The following is a 21,230-nucleotide window of genomic DNA, read 5'->3' on the forward strand; positions in this document are numbered from 1 at the left end:
TCAGTTGTTTCATGATACTTATTGATGAAAATGTTTGGTTTTTATGTAAATCCTATTATTTTCTCAACCTTTTTGCGTTAAAGCATATTTTATTCATTTTAAATGAAAATTAACATACATTTAAAATAGTCACTGAAGCCTCTATAATAGAAATAAACTGCAGCAACTGTAAGTCTGATCTTCTTTAGAAGCACTTTTACATCATCAAGTTCACAGATTTCAGTGAAGGGTGTTTGGAGTGTTGCAAATAAGAATTGCGCACTGAAATTTTGCATCACAGATAATATATGTCATGATCGATAATCTTTGCTTCCCCCTGTCTTAGTATGTCTGCCTTTTCCTCCCCATCTGACAGTCTTGTGCCTGTCTCACATTCACCATTTGGTGTCTGAGTCCCCCAGTGCTTCTCTTCGCTCTCTTAACACAACAGCACTTGGATGACTACCTGTAGGTTGTTGTTGTGTTTGTACCTTTCCTAGCACTTGAACCAGCAGAAACATTTATGCGGTTCTGCTGACCTTTTTCAATCACAGCTGTTTAGGCTGTCACCCACTTTGCACGTGAAAGTTCATAGCTGCTCTGACTCAGACATATTTTTACACTGCTGTCTGTCTGGCAAGCAAAAATATCTGCACTTAGCTTCTAATATTTCTTGAAGCTTCTTAATCACGGCAAGTAGAGCACCTTTCCTCCTTGCATTCGATATTACAGAAAATCCAGAGCAATTGAATGATTGAAGGTTTGGTGTTTTTTTTTTTAATTAGGCTTATTGATTAACCCCTAGGAAAAGTTAGGTGAGAAGTCCTTTGAGTTTCTGCAATAAATTTTTGATTCAGAATAGGGCTGATTACTTAAAATATATGGGAAAAAAATCTAAGATCTAAGCTGATGATGTTAAACTGCCTGTTGTTGTATGGCCTAACTTAGCCTCATTTCAGTAATAGATCTCCATATCAATACTAATAAATGGCAACAAGAGGAGAATCAATCTAAACTGCTGACAGTTGTTTTAATTTATACTATAGTCTTCAGGTAGATGGGTAGCACAAGGGGAGAGTTTTGAAGTGTCTTATCTAAATTTATGGATGTTATGCTGCTTCCATTTACATGAAGTAGGATTTTTTTCTATTGACTTTAGCAGCAAAAAGATGGAACCTATTTTAAAAGCAGTTTGTTTTTAGTCATACATTGTACAGATTCTAACACACTTCCAATACCGGTGTTAAATTCTGCTCTTAATCTTAAATGTTCATTGGGTACTGAGTTAACAGATTCAGGTTAAGATCCTCAAAAGTTCTTAGGTATTTAAAAACCTCTGCAAATCTGGACCTCAGAGAGTCATTCGTAGTCTTTTGAAGCTGGTCAGATAAACCCACTCAGGGTCTAAAGCTCCAGAAGTGGAGATAATGTCTGCAGTCCTCCATCACATCTCTTTAAATCATTACTGGCGGGTCAAGATGCAAATGGATACTTTGATGCTTCCTGATGCTCCTCTTGCAGAAGCTTCAGGGATCCATGTGCGTTCTGGCAGCCTTTTGAGCCTGCCCTTGGAGGTGCATTCCCGTCCTCAGTGTGTTCCTCCTACAATGGACCTGGTCTCATGTTGAGATATGAGTGGCAACTCAACCCCAAGAGGGAAACCTGCCCTTCTCTTTCACAGTGCCTATATGAAAACAACCCACACCTATCCAGGTAAAAAAAAAGTAGTAAAAAAAGGGCAGGTGTCATCCTCTGTGCCCTTAGTCAGGTTCTTTGACATGTGGAATTACTTCCTTTGTGGGAATGAGACCTGGATGAAAGCAGAACAAGTGGAGAAAACACTGAAAAATTCACGTTTTGCAAATGCCTTGCAAAGCAGTAAACTATGAGAACTGAAAGCAACAGTCACAGAACCAGAACAGTGAAATGCTGTAGTAAATAGAAGCTGCTGAACCTTGCTGAGGTGAAGAGAAGAAACTGCCTGATACCATTACCTTAATTATGGTGATGGTCCAAGACATACTGGGCACAGCGATGATATATTACATTATGTAGGCCATTTTTGGATAGTATTAGCATGTAACACAGCAGCTGCCATGTTGAAAATCACCTCAATGCTTTATTTTAAAAGTTAAATAATAAAATATTGCAAGTCATGAAAAATGTTCAGATAGCATTCCTGTGACCTGCTTGCCACTGTCTCTGGTACTTCAGCTCAGTTTAATAGTCCTCTTATACCATTTGCAACCTTCACCTTTTATATACACATATCATTAACTTTCCCAACAAGAATAGTAATAAGATGTGCTTTAATTTTTCCTAACAGCCATTCATGCTTGCTTTTCTGTCATCATATACTGCTCCTGTCCTCAAACTTCTCCCATTTACCTCAGTCTTGTTCTCTTGCTTGATCTCTTCCTCTTGCTTGTTTTCTTACTTTGCTTTGACTCTTTTGCTTGGCCATTAAAACATGTGGCCTTCAACATCTTCTCATCGGTAGCTCTTAATCTTACCTGTCCTTTTCTACTCCCTTCTGCCCTTTGTATCCAGGGAATAGAGGATGCTCATCTCATGCTGTATTTTTAGACACCTCGTGAGGTGACTTTTTGGGCTGTGACAGGGAGCTGACTCTGGATCACCCCCCTCTCAGGCTATTACCAGTGTGGTCAGTCATCAACAATTACTTGTTCCCACTGGGAAACCCAAAGTTCCTGGCCACTACAGTGAGTGTATGTGATTAACCTCTTCTCATTCAAGAAAGGTGACGAAAGGGTAAAAGTTTCCTCCTTTCATTTATAAATGACAGTATTTCTGCATTTGTTGTTACATCCTTCTGTAAGCCAACATCTCTGTTTATGACGGCCTTATTCCAAATCTTTTGGAATCTAGATGGGACTTCAGCTTGTCTTGCTTTGCAGTATCTTTTAATCCTTAAATTGTTATTTATTCAACACCTCTTTTACCTGCTAGTCAAGCATTTTTTACTTTCTCTTTTGATACAGATTAATCAGTACAGAGACCAAGCATACTCTATTAAATAATAGATTTTAAATGTACCTCGCATTATTAATGATCTACTTTTTGTTCCTTTTTGGGACAAGCTGTACACCTGTTTGTGTGTCTACATCTTTCTGATTACTCTTCCATTCAAGAATTCTGTACATTTGCTCTACAGATATGCCACTACAGCTCTTTGATATGTAATTCATAGTGCAGCTGATATGTCAACCCCCGTTAGTTTTGTACTTTTAACACTATTAGAAATCAAGCTGTTGTAGGAACTTGTCCTGCAAATATGTCATGACCTAGTTGAGAACTCCTATGTCTGCATCAGAGGACACCAAGACTTTATCCTCCCAGCATATATGTTCATAAGCATATTTTACTTTTATGTTTATTTGTTATTAGAGCTGAGCCTTGTGTGCTTTCGTAAGACATTTTCTGATCTTGCATTCATGACACTGTCTCCCACATTGAATGCTTTTGTACAGGGTTGCTTTGTAGCAGTTGGCTCGTCTATCTCCAGCAAACTCTGGTATACCCTGGCTTCGCTCTCAAAGTACTGCTTTTAGAGCAGAGATTAGTTACTGTTCTCTTACCTGAAAGTACTAGGGAAATATGGGGAGGAAAGAAGTGTGTTTCTGATGGAGCTAGTGTCACCTGAGAAATAGTCTGCGACCACAAAATACCTTAACATGAGAGTAACAGCTATGGCTAGATTTTTACTGTAAAAGCAATTTGGGATTAATTTAACCCTCTAATCTGTTCACAAATCATTTGTAAAGCAAGATGAGCAGTAGGACCATGTTCATTCTTCTCAAGTATTTTCCATTGTTTATGCAAACAAATGCCTGCCTTGAAGGAGAGTTAGCCTTTCTGTTTGCACTTATACACAGTTATTCTTTGTGTGTGAGTGGTCGTGTATTGTTTTTGTTTTTGATTTGGCTGTCTCTGAAACTATAAAATAATTAAAGGTCAGTGGATAACTAGTATTGAACATTAGGTATCATTTACAGATCCAGCTTCTGCTAAATATATTTTTAATGTAGACCAGTTTGTAAACATTATTTACTTTTTTTTTAATCAAGTGTCAGTAAAAGACAAATTTTTTGGCTTTCAGACAGATGTTTGTGAATACCATCTTTGCCAGGTATAACAGTAAGTGAGTAAGAAAGCCAATACTTCCTGTGACAAATTTTTGAATGCAATATGTAAACTATTGCAACCAAGTTTATCTAATGGTAGTTTTCAGGTCTAGTTTGATGTTTTAGCATTAGCTTGTATAATGTACTGTAAACATGCCAAAAAGTATATTGCTTATATATATACTACTAATACAGTCATTTGCAATATGAGTAACCACAAAACAATGCTTTCAGTTCCTTATTCAAACTTTTAAAATCAATATTGCACTAACATAAACTTTTTGTTTTGCATTTAATTCAGCTATGCATAATTTATCCGCTTTTTCTGAGAACCCTAACAAAAGGTATCTTCATATAAATTTTTATTTTAAAGAGGAATCAGTTGGAATTTGTCAATTTGTCTTGGTCAAGGCAGATAAGAATTTGCAGCTTCAAAGTGGCAGCAGTTGGGGCGATAGGGTAATGCACTGACTGAAAAAGGATCTCCCCACACATGTCCATTTTCTTTTCTCTTCTCTGACAACAGTAAAGCAGATTTCAGCGGAGTAGCATATGAAAAACATCACTGTTCAATCAAGTTTTTTCGCACATAAATGGTACTAAGGTTTCTGTGGGCACTTCCTCTCCTTCCATTTATAAGCAAGTAGATAGAGAAAAGCTGTAGAGAATATATGTCTATCTTCTGTCTGTCTGTCTGCCTGTCTATCTTACCTATTTCTCTGTCTCCAGAGTATATGCATCCTTGTGCATCTTAGTTAGGCTTTGTGTGTCAATTTTTTTTAATGTGGCTCAGGTACATCATAGGAACTTTTCAGTCACCATCAAATTCAGACACAGGGAAAGGATCAGATCTGTGAATATAATGAGTTTCCAGGACAGGCTCTATGCTTTCTTTGTATTTGCTCTGTACTGAGAATACTATGGGTATTCAATAAAGGATACTTATATGGTTCTTTGTGATATGCTATTCTGTGCTATTACACTTTTAATTTAATTTTGCTTAGAGGATAGCCTTGCCATTAAATAACTTGCGTTAGGGGTTAAAGGAGAGAAAATAAAAATTTTACCTTGTGACAACAGAGGGTAAAATTGGGCCTTCAGGCCACAGAGGAATCAGTAGTTGCTCAGCACTTTCATCTGAAGTCATTAGGTAGTTCCCACCTCATGTACTGTACGTGGTGTGTAAACTGCTGTAGACAAAATCTGGCACTGTAGAGATATCAGTAATACGTGCCCCCTCACCACATTCATCACAACAATATTCTTCAGCAATAGCTGTCAACGTAGGAGGATAAAACTATCTGCTATAACTCGTGTTAACACAGGTTAATGTTGTTTGTGTTATGCTTCCATTTGTCTTGCTATTAGCATTTCTAAAGACACAATCACTATCTCTGACATGCTTCAGAAAATAGCAGGGAAGGTCCAGAAAGGCAAGTCAGTTCTCTGGCCTACACTTAGTTTAATCATTGGCAAGTTGCTTTGATTACTTGCCTGATTTTCTTCTGCTCTGGCTCTCTGGGCAAGACTGTATTGAGGAGGTGAATCTGAACATGGGAGTGAATTTGTCGACTTTTGAAATGCTTCCAAATCAACAGCTTTTAATGTAACAGCCTTTCTCCTAACATAAATTGCTTTGTATCAGGGATTTAGGATTCAGGACAGAGGACAATATTCTGACTCGTCCTGTCGTGTTGGGGTGTTGAAGTGGTCATGAATCTGCCGCTGTAGGGCTTCCTATATACGTGTGCAGAATCTCTCCTGAAAGTTTGAGTCCTCCCTGGCTGGTATCAGTCCCCAAACCCAGCTATCCTCCTCCTTAGGGAAATTATCACATTTCTTATTGTCCTGACACTGGACACGTTGCTTATTTGGAAGAGCCACAAGTAATGCTGCAATCCATATTGTGATATAACCCAAGTAATGCGCTGTGTGCTCCCCATCCCCACTGCCTCGTGCAACCAGGAGCACCTGCAGGTTGACCCTGCAGGTGTTGGTGTGCTGTTTCCCATTCTCTCCAGCATGCTTCGAGTCAGAAGGACAACAGTTTGACCTCAATTTGAGAAATACATGCAGCCTTCCCAAAAACTCTCCTCACTGCCAGTTTTGTATCTTCATTAGTTTTAAATCTTTGTTTGACAGCGACTGATTCTTTGAATCATTAATCCTATCTGAGGTGCACTAGACATCAGGAAAACATGTCATCCAGTATTCACAACGATGCTCATGGACTGTCTGCTTTCAATGCTGATATTCTTAAATTTTCCAGGAGCACTAAATGTTGGCTTTGGATATCTCCTTCCTCTGATGAAGGACATTCACTCTGTTATTTTTTATATTTTGTATCACTCTTTCTTAATTAGTCTTTCAGTTTATAGATGATAGTGTTTTATAAGACCGGGACACATTTATCTGAAAGTGAGATTGGCAGTAAGACTATTCATTGTTAGATTGCGTGAAAGTTAACATAAAGACTTAAAAATATTTACACTTATTTATAGCTTTGAGTGTGTTGTTGACGGAAAAAGTAATACTCCAAATATTTAATGGTAGAGTAAACATTTTTTCACCTTATATTAAGTTCTGTGTTTTTGCAGCCGGATTCAGAATATCATATTGTGACTGAAAAATTAATTTAATTTTTACTCAGCTGATGTTTTTTAATTTAAGTCATTGTCTTTATATTTTTTTCACCTTTGGCTTAATGTTTGTTTCCAGAAGTTGGGTTTCTTACTTTGTTTCAGTCAAAAAGCATGACAGAAGTCTGTCTAATGGGGGCAGAAGCAGGACTAGGCCCACTGTATTTTTATTCATACATATTCTGGATATTCAGAAGCATGACTCTAGTGTCTGTAAATTTATGTAAACTGTCAGCTGCTAAAGTCTGTCTATAATCACAAGTACTTCATGGATATTAATATTAAATCAATTTTTTAAATCAGTTTCTAAAATCATCCAGCTATTGGAAATAGTTGCAATTATTCCACCTTTCCTTGAAAAACCTGTCAAGTAAATTAAATAACTACAACAAACAATTCAAGTGACCACTGCTGGTGAAATACCCAGTTAGACTGAGAGGAAGCACACAGCTTCTTAACGTGCAGGAAGGGTTCCCATACTGCTTCAGTTTTCTTTCTTCTGTGCCTTCAGGGTTAATAAGAGTTTGGAGCTCTTCATGACCTTCGTAGGAATTGCTGGTTCTTGGCATCAGTTGCAATTTAGCCTCTTTGTGGGAATTTTCTTGGCTGCTACTAAAACATTTATTGCTCATAAGGAGAAGGTGTCTCTTCCAGGTATTTTTTGCCATTCTCATATTAAGTGCATCACTTATGCCATCTCATCTCTATCCATTTAATATGCTTTTCCTAGGTGCTAGGTATTAAAGAGAGTCGCTACATTAGCTTCTTACAAGTAGTCTATATTTCCACTTCCTCAGGGGTAATTGAATTTTTTGTTTAGGTTCCTGAGACAAAGCATTTTTATCATTAGCAGAATTTTAATAGAAAACTGTGGGGACTTTATTTTTCCGGTATTCTCAAGGGCAGGCACAGTTGCCTATGGCTGTATGTGCATTTGCCAAGCTGATATTGAGGCAGATCTCTGAATAGATATTGCACATGCAGAAACTTGATTTGTGTGTGCACAACAGTATTCCCCATAAAAAAATTGGGCTATTGGATATCAGATTTTCAGATTTGAAATGGAAGGCCAAGAATGCATAGCAGAGGACAGCACTGTCAGCCCTTAGCTTTATCTTCACATATTTAACCACTGATTCATTTTCAGATGTGTTCACGCCCATTGTTTCCAATAATCTCCCTAGGAGTTTGAAAGACTGATGCTTTTGTGAATTAGACCTCAACACTTTTTTTCCATTGAGAGAAAAAAGAAAAACGTTATTTTAATTTAAAAAAAAGCTAGGCGGTAAATTAAGATATACAGATCACACACATTTTGTTTGCACTTGCACTGGGAAGAAAACCTTTTTGTTTTGAAAATGAGAAGCTTTTGCATATGAGAAGGAGTGAACAAATTCCTGCGCTTTTGCTGGAGCAGTGGAGGTTTGGCTGCGCGCGTTCCGCTGGGGTTGGCGGCGGCAGCGACTGGTGCTGCCCGCGGTGGGGGCTCGCCTGCCGCTGCGGCCCTGGCGCCGCTGGCCGTGGTGCTGAAGTACAGGCACCGCCGCGCCGGAGAGCCAGCCACAGAGTAAATCCCATAATGCCGCCCCGAAGTTTTCCATGATAAATACCCATTACTGTTTCAACAAAAATATAAAAACAGATTATATGAACCTTTTCATGGAGTTCTTTTGGTGCATTTGTTGTGTAAATAATTATTTCTTACCTGCAGTTGAGTGTATAAATGAAGCTGTAAAGTGTAGTATGGTCATTTTCTCTTAATAGTAAATGGCCTAGCCTTACTTCAGAAAAGTCCTTGCTAAGATCAGAGAGAAAAGTCACATTAAGGTCATTATCAAGATGTGTGCAGAACTGTATATAAGATATTTAGCATTTCTTTCAAGCAGTTAATTATTAGAATTAATGGCTTGCTTATATATTACTATACAAAAGGAAATCATTTCCTAGGATTAATTTACTCCCTCAGAATGTCATCTTAGAATCAAGGCAATCCCTAGAACTCAAGAATTTTGGACTCTTGTGATTAGTTATTAGCTTTATGCATAATTCTGTTTTAGCCAGTTCGACTATGTATGTGAGAAATTGATACTCCGACCCAATCCTTAAATTATGAAAGAATTTTATGAGATAAACATGATTCTTTTGTGAAAAGGCCCTTTTCCTATATAAAATTTCAGAAATTTTCCACTTACTTTCATACATTACTTTAAAGATTAGAACACCTTCTCTTTGGTTTTATAAAAGTTCAACAAAGGTAATAATAGAATACTCCTTAGTATATTTACTATGCAAATGGTTTGTTCAATAGAAAACAGTGTTTAATTTTATTTCAGTTCCCATCTTCTAATCTTGTAGAATATTTTCCTGCTTGAAAAATAACATATAAGAAACTGAGTACAGTATGTTTTAGAGGATTTATGGTAATGCTGCTGAATTTAGCTGAGCATAAACAGCATGGCGAGCCCCCTCAGGGTCTCTTCGTTTTCCTGACACACTCCACTGCTGCCCCATTAACACTTCGTCTGTTATTGCCTTCTACTCAGTTTAATGAGTATCTTTGAATTCGAAGTTCTACACAAGAAACAATAGCTAACAGAACTGATGCACCTACTGCAGCTTTTAATGGAGTATCTTATTCCTTCTGTAGTTTTTTTAAAATAAAAAATACATTTCTGTTCTTCAGCAGCATACTTACATCATGACATTTTCTTTAACTATGGTAGACACTAATCACAAACATTGAGTAATGATACAAGTATGATGATCCCTCTGTCTGTGTAAAAGGTAAACACATGCTGGATAGCTGCTAGAGGAGGCACTTCCTTACCTTAAAACTCATTCTATTAATACTGACTCTTTAATGTGAGGAAAGAATAGTACTGCTAGAGACTTGGTGCTATCAAAGCAGAATATTATATTATAAGACAGAAAGGCTAGGTTCTGTTTTCTGATTCCTGTATGAGTCCAACTAACTGTGGTAATAGGTCAGTAAGTGGCTCATTAGACTGGATTCCTAAAACTGAATTTATAACATTCCTCTAAATACATGAATAAAACATCTTAAATCACTAAACAATAAGCTGTATTGTCAGATAAAGACTCAGCCTCATTTAAGGCCTGAATAATGCTGCACTGGGACACATCGTGGAAGTTAAGAACCAATGTTTTAATTTTGCATTCGTTATTAACTGATCCATAGAAGCAAAAGACAGTCATCTTAGAGACTTAACTGATATGGAAAGTCTTTCCAGGGCCAAATAAAAAGTCTGAATAATTGAATAAATTTGTGTTCTGGAAAAGTGACAAAATCTATTGGATATTAGAATAGGATTTGTATCAAATACATTTATTGAAAGACTGTTTTTTAAAATCTAGAATAACATTTGAGTGATTTTCTCTGTTCCTGGTAAGCTTGCTATCCTTTATTAAAGTTATTTTTATTCCCTTTAGAAAATGAATCTGGAAGAAAATTGGTGAATCCAATCCAGTGGACCTACAAGCACCCTGACAGGCTCAGAGAGCAGAGTCTGGACCAAAGAGCAATTACCCCACCAAACGATTTCAGGTACAATTGACCTAAATATAGCACACCCTTGAGATTATTGACAAGAGTTCATTTCCTGTAGTGCTTTTCCCATTTGCTACTCCTGGTAACCACTGTGATCTTATCTGCCTGGTGCTGCATGACTTCTGGGATGCAGTTAAGAGCTATGTTCTGCATTATCTTTAAACAGACAATTCATGCTAAAGAGTCATTTGCAGTTAAATTAGATGATGCATATACCATTCTTACTGCTGAAATTATACGGAGCAGGAATGAGTGCCCGAATCCTCATGGACCTGGATGCACTGGAATTTTTGTACTGCAAAGTCAGAAAGGTAGCACTACTATACCCTCAATGAACAGGGGCTTTTATTTCATTGAACTAGAGCTTGTCAGCCGCGCAGGATGAATAGGCTGGGAAACTTGCTGTTTTTCTCTTTACATATATATTTATCCGCAAAGTATGGCTTTCCTTAGTATCATCCTACCAACAGGCAACCATTGTAATTGCCGTATGCCTCCATGAAAGCCAAATGAGTATAGGAACTGAGTGTGTAAGTGTACATAACATGGATGAGCTGATTTCAGACTAGTAATATTACAACACATTTCAATTCTGATACTTGAAGAACACATTTTTTAAGCAAAACTTGCAAACTTGTGCAAAATGTAGATACATTTGCATTTCATGTATGTGGAATATTGAGAAATTAGATGGATTTCCTATGGTGTTCTTCACAGAAATGTTTTGCATCCTATTTGTTTTACTGATTTCTTATTTGGAAAACGCATGCATTGTCCAGAAATTCAAAAGACCAGTATCGAATTCCATGCTGTGCAGCCGTTGGAGAGTTGTCTTTTTACAAAGTTTTATGAACTAATATAGTAGGTCACAACTGTGCTAGTTATTTTCCTGCATATCCCCTATGTTTCCCAAGAGAATGCTATAACACATATTTTATTTGGGGAATAAACTCCACTAATAGTCGCAGGTCCAACTCCTCAAAGGAACTTGGGGACAAAGTTCAATTGGAAACTGAATAATTTATAAGATAGACACATACATTATGCTGGTTTATTGTATTGGTTCTTTTGATGACAATGGACAGTAGTTATACATGTAGTTAGACTCGTAGGGTTTTTATATTGTATTCTAAAACCAAAGAGTTCATTGCATTGGAATGTGTGAATTTGACATTAATCACAAAATGCCCATGCTATTCTGGGTAATACTGTCCCCTCTAGAGGACTTAATTTTTTTAATCTGTAACAGCCGAATGCTATGTCTAGAGATACCGGCTTTATGATCTTCATTCCAAGGTGGGAAACTGAGGCAGACAAAATTTAAGTGATGTAGCAAAGCTTTATAGCAGATGATAGTAGAATCATGTCTAGATTTCAGTTTTCCTGATCTTTATTCTGATAGTAAAGCCAGTAAAGCCAGGAGTTCATGTTTTCAGGAAGTTCCTATTAATAGAACAATATTTTAAAACAATCTAGCAAAGTAGCTTTCACCCTGTGCTGTGTACTACCTTGCCCTCAGAGGAAATTCTGTGAAGTATTGCATTCAGTTTTGTGTCCTACATTAAAAAAATGCATGGATGATTTAAGGAAAGTTTAGCATTTACAGTTACTAATGAATAAAATAAGTTTGGAAATGTACTGATTAAGGAACGGTGTGAATAAATGCTTTCAGTCTAGAATAAGATAAAGCATGGATCAATTATTTCAACTTCATAGTAATTAAGTTATTGAAGGGAAAATATAGATTAAAGATAGGAGAAAAATGACCTCTGTTTTTTTTTTCTACCATGATGAGTGGATGAGACACAGCATATCACAGCAGAAAGCAATAATAATTTGAAATCCGACCATAAGAACAATGTCAATCTGTGAAGCTGGGTCAAGAATAAGCAAGACATGATAAAATGTCTTCCCAGCTGGGCAGGTTGAGGTCACAGAACTTCTTGCACTGTGCTTTGGGATCCTGAGTAATCTGTGTAATCCTTTGGGCTGCTAAGTAAAATATTTTAAAAGTTTCAGCAGTGAGGGAATGTACACTAGGAAATCAAATAGGTTCATGAGGGGACCTTTCTGTTTTACAGTGTTCTACAGAATAAGACAGTTAAAGAACCACTGGTCTCGGGAAAAAAATCAATCCTCCCCCAACAGGAAGAGACAGATAGCTCACAAGCAGTTGCCCGCAGCCCCCAAAAGTCTGAACTGAAATATTTACCTTCTTTTTTTCCTAAAGTATCCTGAATTTACATTCAGTATTTTACAAATAGAAATTCTCATGGTCTTATTGACTGTTGCAGTTCTGCAAGGGTATATAACCTTGCAAACAAAACCCTGCTATGGTCTGATTTTTACTATTTTCCTTTTTCATGCATAAAATATATCTAAAACTTGATCATATCTTTTCAGAGGTATATCAGATACACACATTCCGTTAATTGTTTTTACATTCCAGATACATATTATGCTCAGATACAATAGCTGTACATACCATAAATGAGTAAATCAGTTTAAAACTTAGGAACTAACCCCTGAAAAACATTGTATAACTGTCCTTTTATATTCAAATGGTCTTTCTGAAGATTGCTCACTTCAGTTTTTGTCAGACAGGAATGTCATTTTGACTCTAATACTAAGGCCCATCTTGTAACATATTCAAGACCCAATGAAACGTATAGCATCTTAAGTATTTTTTAATATAGATACTTGACATCTTTGAGGAAAGCTCTGTTCTTTATGGGCTGCAGTCGCATAGAAGATAATATCATAGATTAGGGATTGTTAGCCAGTTTATCCCTGCTGCTTTATTCAGTTTGCCCTGCCACCATGGTGAAGAGAGATAGTAAAGCAACCCTAATTAGGCAGTGTAGGGTTCCCTGGTATGCAACGTTCTGCTTAGCCAGCTTTATATTCTTCCTGCTTGTTCTATAGTGCCTCGGGGAATGAGAAAAGTCTGGTCCATTAATTAGAGAATTAGCTTAGGGTTGGGAAAGATGAATTCAGGTTTCTTCTATGCCACAAACTTCCTGCAAGATGCTTAGCTAAGTATTGAGCAAAATTCAGCAAGAGCTAAGGATCAGGGATTATGACAGTATTTGCCTTGCCTTTGAAGCTGAATCAGGTGTCTTTCCATATTTCCTGTATCTTAGTTACTCCACTGAAAACTGAGTAGTCATAATACTTAGCTTCCCTCATCAGCTGAAATGAATTCTCTGTACTTCTCAGTCATACTGTGCTTATGTAAGGATATTGATAGAAAGGCAGGGATGCAGAAATCAAAATGATGCGTCATGTTAGTTCAGACAGAGTATTGCAAATATACTGTCATGATGAAAGTTCATATTAGTTCCTCGCAAAATAAGTCTTCCTAATATGACCTTCTAAAAAAGCAAGTTCATCAATCAAAATTCCTAAATTTACAGTTTATAAATTACCACTGTAAATTTTGGTAGTAGAAATCATCACATAAAATTGTGTGTGTTTCTTTGTTTCTCTCCAGTTTTCAGTGATTTCAAAAAGGAGGCACTAGGCTCTTTAAATTACAGTTTTTAGGCACCATGTTTGCTCCTGTAGATAGGCATGGCTGTTTGTATCTCATGGGCCAGCCAAATGTGATTGATCATGGGCTTCTCCTGATATTAGCAGGCTAAAGAGAACAGTTATGTTGAAGCTAAAAATGTCAGGGCAGGGTTGTATCACCAATAAGAATTAGAAAAAAAAAATGTTCATGTGTTTTCAAGGATATATAGCTCCTCCTGCTAGAAAACCTAATCCTTAAATCATCCTGAAAATTGTGTGGGATATAAAATCAAATTAAACCCACTATCAAAGGTCATGGTCTCCCCTCACTGCACTAGGAGTTATGTGTGTAAATCCCCACATATCGAGGGAAAGATATAACCTTAGTGAAAATATTTTTAAGAGAACTCTGATGATGATAGAGCTGATAATTTATGTAGCAAACATTTAGCATAAGTTGGAGTAATTAGATAAGAAGAGGTAAAGATAATTTTATTATATCATTATGGCTTAAAACTGAATCCCTCCTTTTCTACTATCCTAGCATTTTATGAAGGAGAAATACCATATAGATTCATTTCAGCCAATTTCCAGTTTTTAGTTTGGTTAAATGATTTTAAATTATTCTTTTGTCTTTATGAATATTGGGTACAGTATTTCCATCTATTTTATTTTTGGTGGACAAAAAATGTCTACACATAGACACTTTGGTACCTTTTTCCAGTTCAGATGAATGATCAAGTATTGCTTACCTACTATGTCCAACTGTAGTATTCCTTCTGAAGCCAAGGAAGAGACAGAAGGCTAAATCTGAAAGCCAACTGGAGTTAAGAGAAGGACATCATTGATCAAACAGGTTTGGGTCAGGGTTGGTTGAGGTCCAAATCATGTTTTTTATACAGTAGAAATAAAGTTCTATTAAAAAAAGCCATTCATATATAGAGACAAAGTAGGTACAGAAGTACATTTCTACCGAAATACATATATCTTTAGCGAACTGAAATGTCAAAGAAAGGACTATACTTGACAAAAACTATAAAGGATCTTATCCAACCAGAAGCTGAAGTCAGTAGAGGGTTCAAGTTTTTCTAGTGAATAAAAACTATAATAAGAAACTGTTTAAACAAAAGGTTTGTTTAAAAACAAAGGGGGAGGACAAAGCACATGCAGATTCTGATAAGCTCGGCAGTCCTTTCTGTACGCAAATGCAAATACAGTTTATGGCTCCGTAATATGTCCTCAGAATGTTACTGTAAGGAAAAACTAAAGAAAGAAGGAGAAGCCCTAAAAGTTCCCTGTCTTGTTCCAAACATCTTTTTGAGATGGTGCAGAGGGGGCAGGCGCTAGAGGTTCCCGGTCACCTTGTATGTTTCAAGAGGGAGCTGCTGTGCTGTGGTTCAGGACAGAGCAGGACAGAGCTGCTCAGCAGCTCTCAGTAGTATTGTCCCCAGATGACCTGGTGGACTTCTATTTCAAAATCATATGGAAGTTAACTATTGCTGAAAATAGCATTCATTCTTGTTGTGCTCTCTTTCCTGGCTGCTGGGGTAAAATTTATCTGTCCAAATGTAGATGCCTTTTATATCTAAATTGGCTTTTATAGGTTGCCTTTATAGTCAGTGGAGAGAACAGACACTTTTAGGGCATGATTCATCCCTTCATAAGGTAGACATCTAAATAGGTCAGATGAATCAGACTCTAGAAGAGCCTATTCCTTACTGGTGTCAGTAAAGGAAACCTAGGGATCGTCTTAGATGTTGATGCCTATATTGCAGACATTTAAAGTTAAGTGAAATGGTTTCTATGTCTATAGGAACTAAATCAGAGCTCAAAGTCAGAGGAAAATATCCTACTTTTCAGGAAGCACCTTTTTCTTAGGAGCTCCCATGGCACTGGGGTGCATGTGCAATAGTCATAAGGTGATAAATTAAACAAAAAGAATTGCAAATTCCTACCACCCGTTCTCCCTCTTAATATTTTAAGATGTAAGAAGTGGGTTGGCTCTACTGTGTGAAGAGGAAATTTATATCCATTTATCATCGATTATACCACTGGTTCTGCGGTCACATCATTTTTTTACTAGTCTCTGCTCATAATTTGTAGGTACAGGATCTCACCATGATCCTGAATGTTCTCTGTAAACCATTTCAGAACCAGAACCAGATACTCTTATTTCTCAATATGAAATCTCTACAAATAGATAGAGAAGTGAAGCTATGCAATTAGTTTAGTCTAGTAGACTAATTTAAATTATTTTTCCATCATAATCTTTACTGTTAGTGCCAGAGTTTCACTCAGCTCCTGATGAGACTAAGGGGTTAGTGCAATATTGTTGAAAGTCCCCATAATGATTATTTTCAAGTGTGAACAAATGAGTTTTGCAGAAAAGATCTCTGTTTGCTTTATTTTGGTGATGTTTGCTTTAATTATCAACCATAAACAATAAAATGGAACATACAGAAACAAATAACATTGTTTATTATATATTTAAAAACCCAGATCAACAAGTAAAGGCCAGTCATGAAACCCATGTAGACAAATGCAGCTTTTTTGCATGCCGCTCTTCTCCCATTGTTTGCAAAACTCCAGATCCCGGCAAACCTGCAAGACTCTGTCAGATGCATACCCAGGAGTAGCACAAGGATGACAGCCTGGAGTAAGCAGATTGCTAGTGAGGCTAGCAGGTGCCAAAACATGCTGTTTCATGACCTGGTGTAAAGATGCCAAAATAATCTCAAATGTACTTCAGTAAATAAATGTAAAAAACAGGCTTCAGAAACAGTGTCTGTAGCATTGTCTGTGATTAATCAAGAAATATGAAGTTAGGAGACCAGTGTTCTACAACAGATTTGCTGTGTTTGGGTAGTGACGCAGTTTGGCTATAATTTGTGTATTTCTACTTGAATAAATGGCAAGTTTTTCAAAAATAACTGAGACCAGAACTATTGTGGATTCCACAGATTAAAACATGGAGTTAGCTAGAGCCATTCAGGTCGCATGCAAATGTTTACTGAATATCTCTTACCTCACTTTCCCCATCTTTCACAGTTACAGTACTTAGCTGCCTTTTAGTGCTTCCAAATGTGTGTATAGAAATTGCTTTGCAAGTGCCAGTATTGTAAAATCATTTTATCTTACTATTAAAGGGAAAGGTAGATTCATAGTGATAGAACATATTTGTTTGATCAGCCTGAAAACAATTTGCTATAGATAAAGTAAGATCCAAATGTCTGTGTTAAGCAATTGTTTTAGCTTTAGAGATAGCAATACCAGGATGGTGCTAAGTGAACCTGAACTTGCAAAATGCACTGCAAAATTATGAGGATCACTGAAGTATAATCAGTGCAGCATGTTTAGTGCATAAAATAAGATCAGTGCAATAAAATATGTGGCTGAAAGTGAAGTACAAATGCAGAAAGGAAAAGGAGTTAAAAAAGCAGGTTTGAAATTTTATTCAGATTTTAAACATTGTATTTAAATTTGAAATTCTTCTGCTGCTATAGCCTTTTTCAAATCTACTGCTGAATGCATACCACGAAGGAGACCTGAAAGTTGCTAATAAATAAGGGATAGCAAATATGACAGAGGAATGATGATTGTTATAGTTTGTAGAAACCCAAAGAAATGCCAATGTGATAAAACTTCAGGGTGAAAAAGTATTTTCATGGTAACAAATACTTTATCTTAAAAAGTGATTATGAAAGCAAAGCCAAGGAATCCAAAGTTTAAAAGGAAACACCTAGTACATGATGCAAACAGAAGAGACAACAGTTTAACTTTCTGAAGTTTACAGATGTGTATGCAGTGCACATTCTCAAGTGCCCACGGAGCTGGCGCTGTGAAAAGTGTCAGTGTTCTTTATGTGACTGTATGAGACTTGAAATGCAAAACCTTATATGTAGTCTGTCTGTTCATCAGCAAGGCACATAATTCCTTTGACCCAGTGTACATCAGGCAGGGCATGCTGAGAAAAAAAAATGCATCTTTCAAAACTGAGATTTTACGGTGAACATGTACTATATAAACAATGCTGGAAATGGGACATGTCATATCCTCCAGTGCAAATGGAATCAGGGAGTACACTCGTAGAACAAGATACGATCTCTGTGTCAGTATGCTGATCTAAGAGACATAGCTGTTTTTGAGTATGTTCTGAAATGACACTGTATTTCACAGGGAAACAACATTATTCATTAGAGATGCATGTGTACACAAGGTACCTGTGGTTTTCACAAATAAGAATACTCATACATGTAAAAAGGAAAGCAGAAGGCTGGATTTGGGTTAACCTTGTATGAATTTAATAGGATTGGTAAAAACATGCTTGTTTTAGCTCAGCATTTCTTAGGGTTTCACTTGCCTTTTGTCTCAGCATCTTTCTCTCAGCAGTCTCTGTAACTAAACCTAAAAGTAACTGCTTGTTTTCAAAATTTGGTGTGGTATTTAGTTCAAAATTAAGATAATTAAATATGAGTGTCAGCATGTAGATGTCAGTGCTCCCTTCTTAGGCAATGGAGTTGGGACAGTAAGTGGCTGGTCTGCTGAGCCTCTTTCTAGGCTCCACTGATTGTGCTGACTAGGTGTCTACTGGCTACATGGGGGTCTTTGACAGCGCTAGCAGGTACATGTCTGAATTTAATCAAGATCTGAGTCTTCAGCTTTCCTTCTTGTAGTACTACCCTTCCTCAGGCCCTGAATTCTCTGGGGTGGTATGAGCTATATATACAGCAAAGTAATACAAGCAATCTATCCTGTCCTATACCGGGATTTTTTTTTTGAACTTTGTCAATAATTTTCTTTTTAGAGAGGAGTCATTATAGATCCTCTAGAATATTGAGTTTCAAAAGTATTCGAATTAAAGTTCAGATTCTAAAAGGTGTTAGGTAAAGGTGGGCATCTAAGGGGATGCACAGAAGTTGCTGTGGAAATGAGGTGTCCAACTTGACTGAAAATCAAAACGGGTTAAGTAATTTATTTACTGAAGTTTTTTCATGAGATCTGTTAAATATCTACTTTCATTTCTGGGAATTTCCTTATACATACATACATATTTATAAGTACTCTTATAATATTTAAAATCATTTTTTCTAAGTTCAAAGACACTGTGCTTTCTTTAAGAGTAATTGGTGAGCTGGAAAAAGTCAGTGATAACTTCTTATGGGAAAACCCTTCAGGATCAAATGGCATTTACATCCTTTTCTTAAATTCTTTTATAGAGTTCAATTTATTGATTCTTTTCAGGGAATTTAAGTGCATAAAAATTCCTCAATGAATACCAGAAAGTTGCATAATACAGAAATGCTCACCAGAACAGGTCTGCATTGGTTTTCAGACAACAACAACAACAATAAAAGACTGGCTTGGTTATGGGGCAGTGTTTTTTCCTGTTCTTATTTACAGTCTTACAAAGCTGCAGACCATCCCTTTAAATCATGAGCCCAATAACATGCACAATAACTAACACCCAGTGAAGTAGCCTTTGGTGTGAAGGCTTGGAGGATTTGTATAAGGGACAAATGTTCCACTTAGTTCTGTAAGATCCCGTCAGAGAACTCTCTTGCTCTGTGATGACGAGTATTCACTGAGGCTGACCCTTCTTCACTTTCTTTTTTATACATTTATTAGCAGTCTGACTTTCAGAGGTGCTGAGAAACACATTGAAGTTAATGGAAGCTGAATATATTCTTTACTTATGAGAATCAGTCAGAAGTTGCTTGTTGAACCCGTTTACTTTAATTAATTCAAGTGACAGTGATAGGCTGCAGGAAGTACTGGCTTGTGGCATATTACACAGATTATCTCTGTGCTTTACCTCTTCTGCTGTTCATGATGATAAAGAAATATTTTGGGTAAAATCTGGATGCAAACGATTTTGTGGAAAGTAAGAATAATTTGTAATGGAGAATATATTCAGTAGTCATAAATAAAATACACGTGGTTAATATGTCGCTTAATCAGATCATAGTGGGCTCATCAGTTACTTTGTATTACATATGGGAAATCCACAGCACTCAAAAACTAATACATGCCAGAATTAAGTTTTTTAGGGCAGTTTCATTTAACTTCCCCCGTGCATATACATTATGAAACCTTCTTTAATCACATGACCACGTATTATTTTTCTTGCAAGATCCTTGTCTTGTTCAGTTCACAAAATATATGATAGTCACTTAATGAGCAGCTGTTCAATATTTTGTTTTCTTGACATTGTTCAGTGTGTGGTCCCACACCTTGTTTACTACAGAGTATTTAAGCCCTGCTCTGAAGGCAAAATTATTAATTATTATTAATTTCCTTTTGGGAGTTTCCTAGTGATCATTACTATGGCATCTAAGTGCTGAACAAACATTAAATTATCTTTACTGCAGGCTCCTGAGATGGGAAGATAACGTGATTCCCATTTTATAGCTAGTGAACAGTGGCCCAGAGAAATTATATTCAAAAGCTGCCACTAATAAACAAGCCCAGTCTGAGATGCTTTGGACCAAATGCCTTTACTCCTTAGTGTTATGCAGAACTTTTCATGTCCTCAGGCCCACTCCTACTGGTTTCAACTATGTCTGTGAGCACTTAACACCTCTGCAAATCTGAATGCCTCATCTCAGTGAGTCACACAGAAAATGAAGAATATACTTTTAGTGACCACTGGTGAAAAACCTGGTTTGAATGACTACCACAGGAACCTTATGGCAAGGAAAGGATAGAATCCTATTTTCTAGGCCAGCATTCAATTACCTTAATCATTCTTTCTCATCTTGCAATGCTATCTCATTTTTTAGTGCATGTCTTCAAAATTCTCCACCAAACGAAACTTCTTCAGCATACAGTTCTGATTCATCCTTACAGCAAGGCCATCTTGTGTACTGTATGAGGCAGTTGTCTTCTGGGAAAAATGGTATGAGTCATGCAATTAAAGTCTCCATCATGATGCCCATTCACAAGATTGGGAAAATTTAGGTTATACAGGCAACCTGGTACTTTTGACATCTTTATCCTTGATTTGATAGTGTAAAAGAAATGCCTTTAAAAATGTGCGTATATGCGTGTGAGAGAGAAAGAGGGAGAGAGAGAAAGAGAACACATGCTCCTAAGATTTTAAAAATATAAGCCCGTAATATGAGAGTATCTTGACACCTATTTGAATTACAAACAGGCTTGAAACGTTAAAAACCCTGATGTCATCTTGTGCCATTCTTTCTGTTAAAGGAGGTATGTGTAGTAATTTTCTATGAAAACTATTGCTGGAGGAATAAGATACAAGATACCTTACCATCAGGCTCCACAGGTATTTGCTGTGGCAGAGGAATTTGGACATTGGAATTGGTTCCCAAAAGTGCTGGAAAGGGTTTTCTAGTGAGCAGTGCTTCTTTGTTCAATCCTCAAGGA

At 36.9% G+C, this 21,230-nt stretch overlaps 1 protein-coding gene across 14 annotated transcripts in view; it reads left to right on the plus strand.

Annotated features, from left to right (window-relative positions):
* The window catches only part of MYT1L (myelin transcription factor 1 like), a 319,538-nt gene that overhangs the window by 77,428 nt on the left and 220,880 nt on the right, over positions 1–21,230 (plus strand). For all 14 annotated transcript variants that reach the window (XM_064508504.1, XM_064508503.1, XM_064508505.1 and 11 more), the window contains exon 2: positions 10,214–10,328. The gene's annotated coding sequence lies outside the window, so the exon portion shown is untranslated. The remainder of the gene's footprint in view (positions 1–10,213; positions 10,329–21,230) is intronic.

This window comes from Dromaius novaehollandiae, chromosome 3 (assembly GCF_036370855.1).
Source record: "Dromaius novaehollandiae isolate bDroNov1 chromosome 3, bDroNov1.hap1, whole genome shotgun sequence".
Classification (NCBI taxonomy): Eukaryota; Metazoa; Chordata; class Aves; order Casuariiformes; family Dromaiidae; genus Dromaius; species Dromaius novaehollandiae.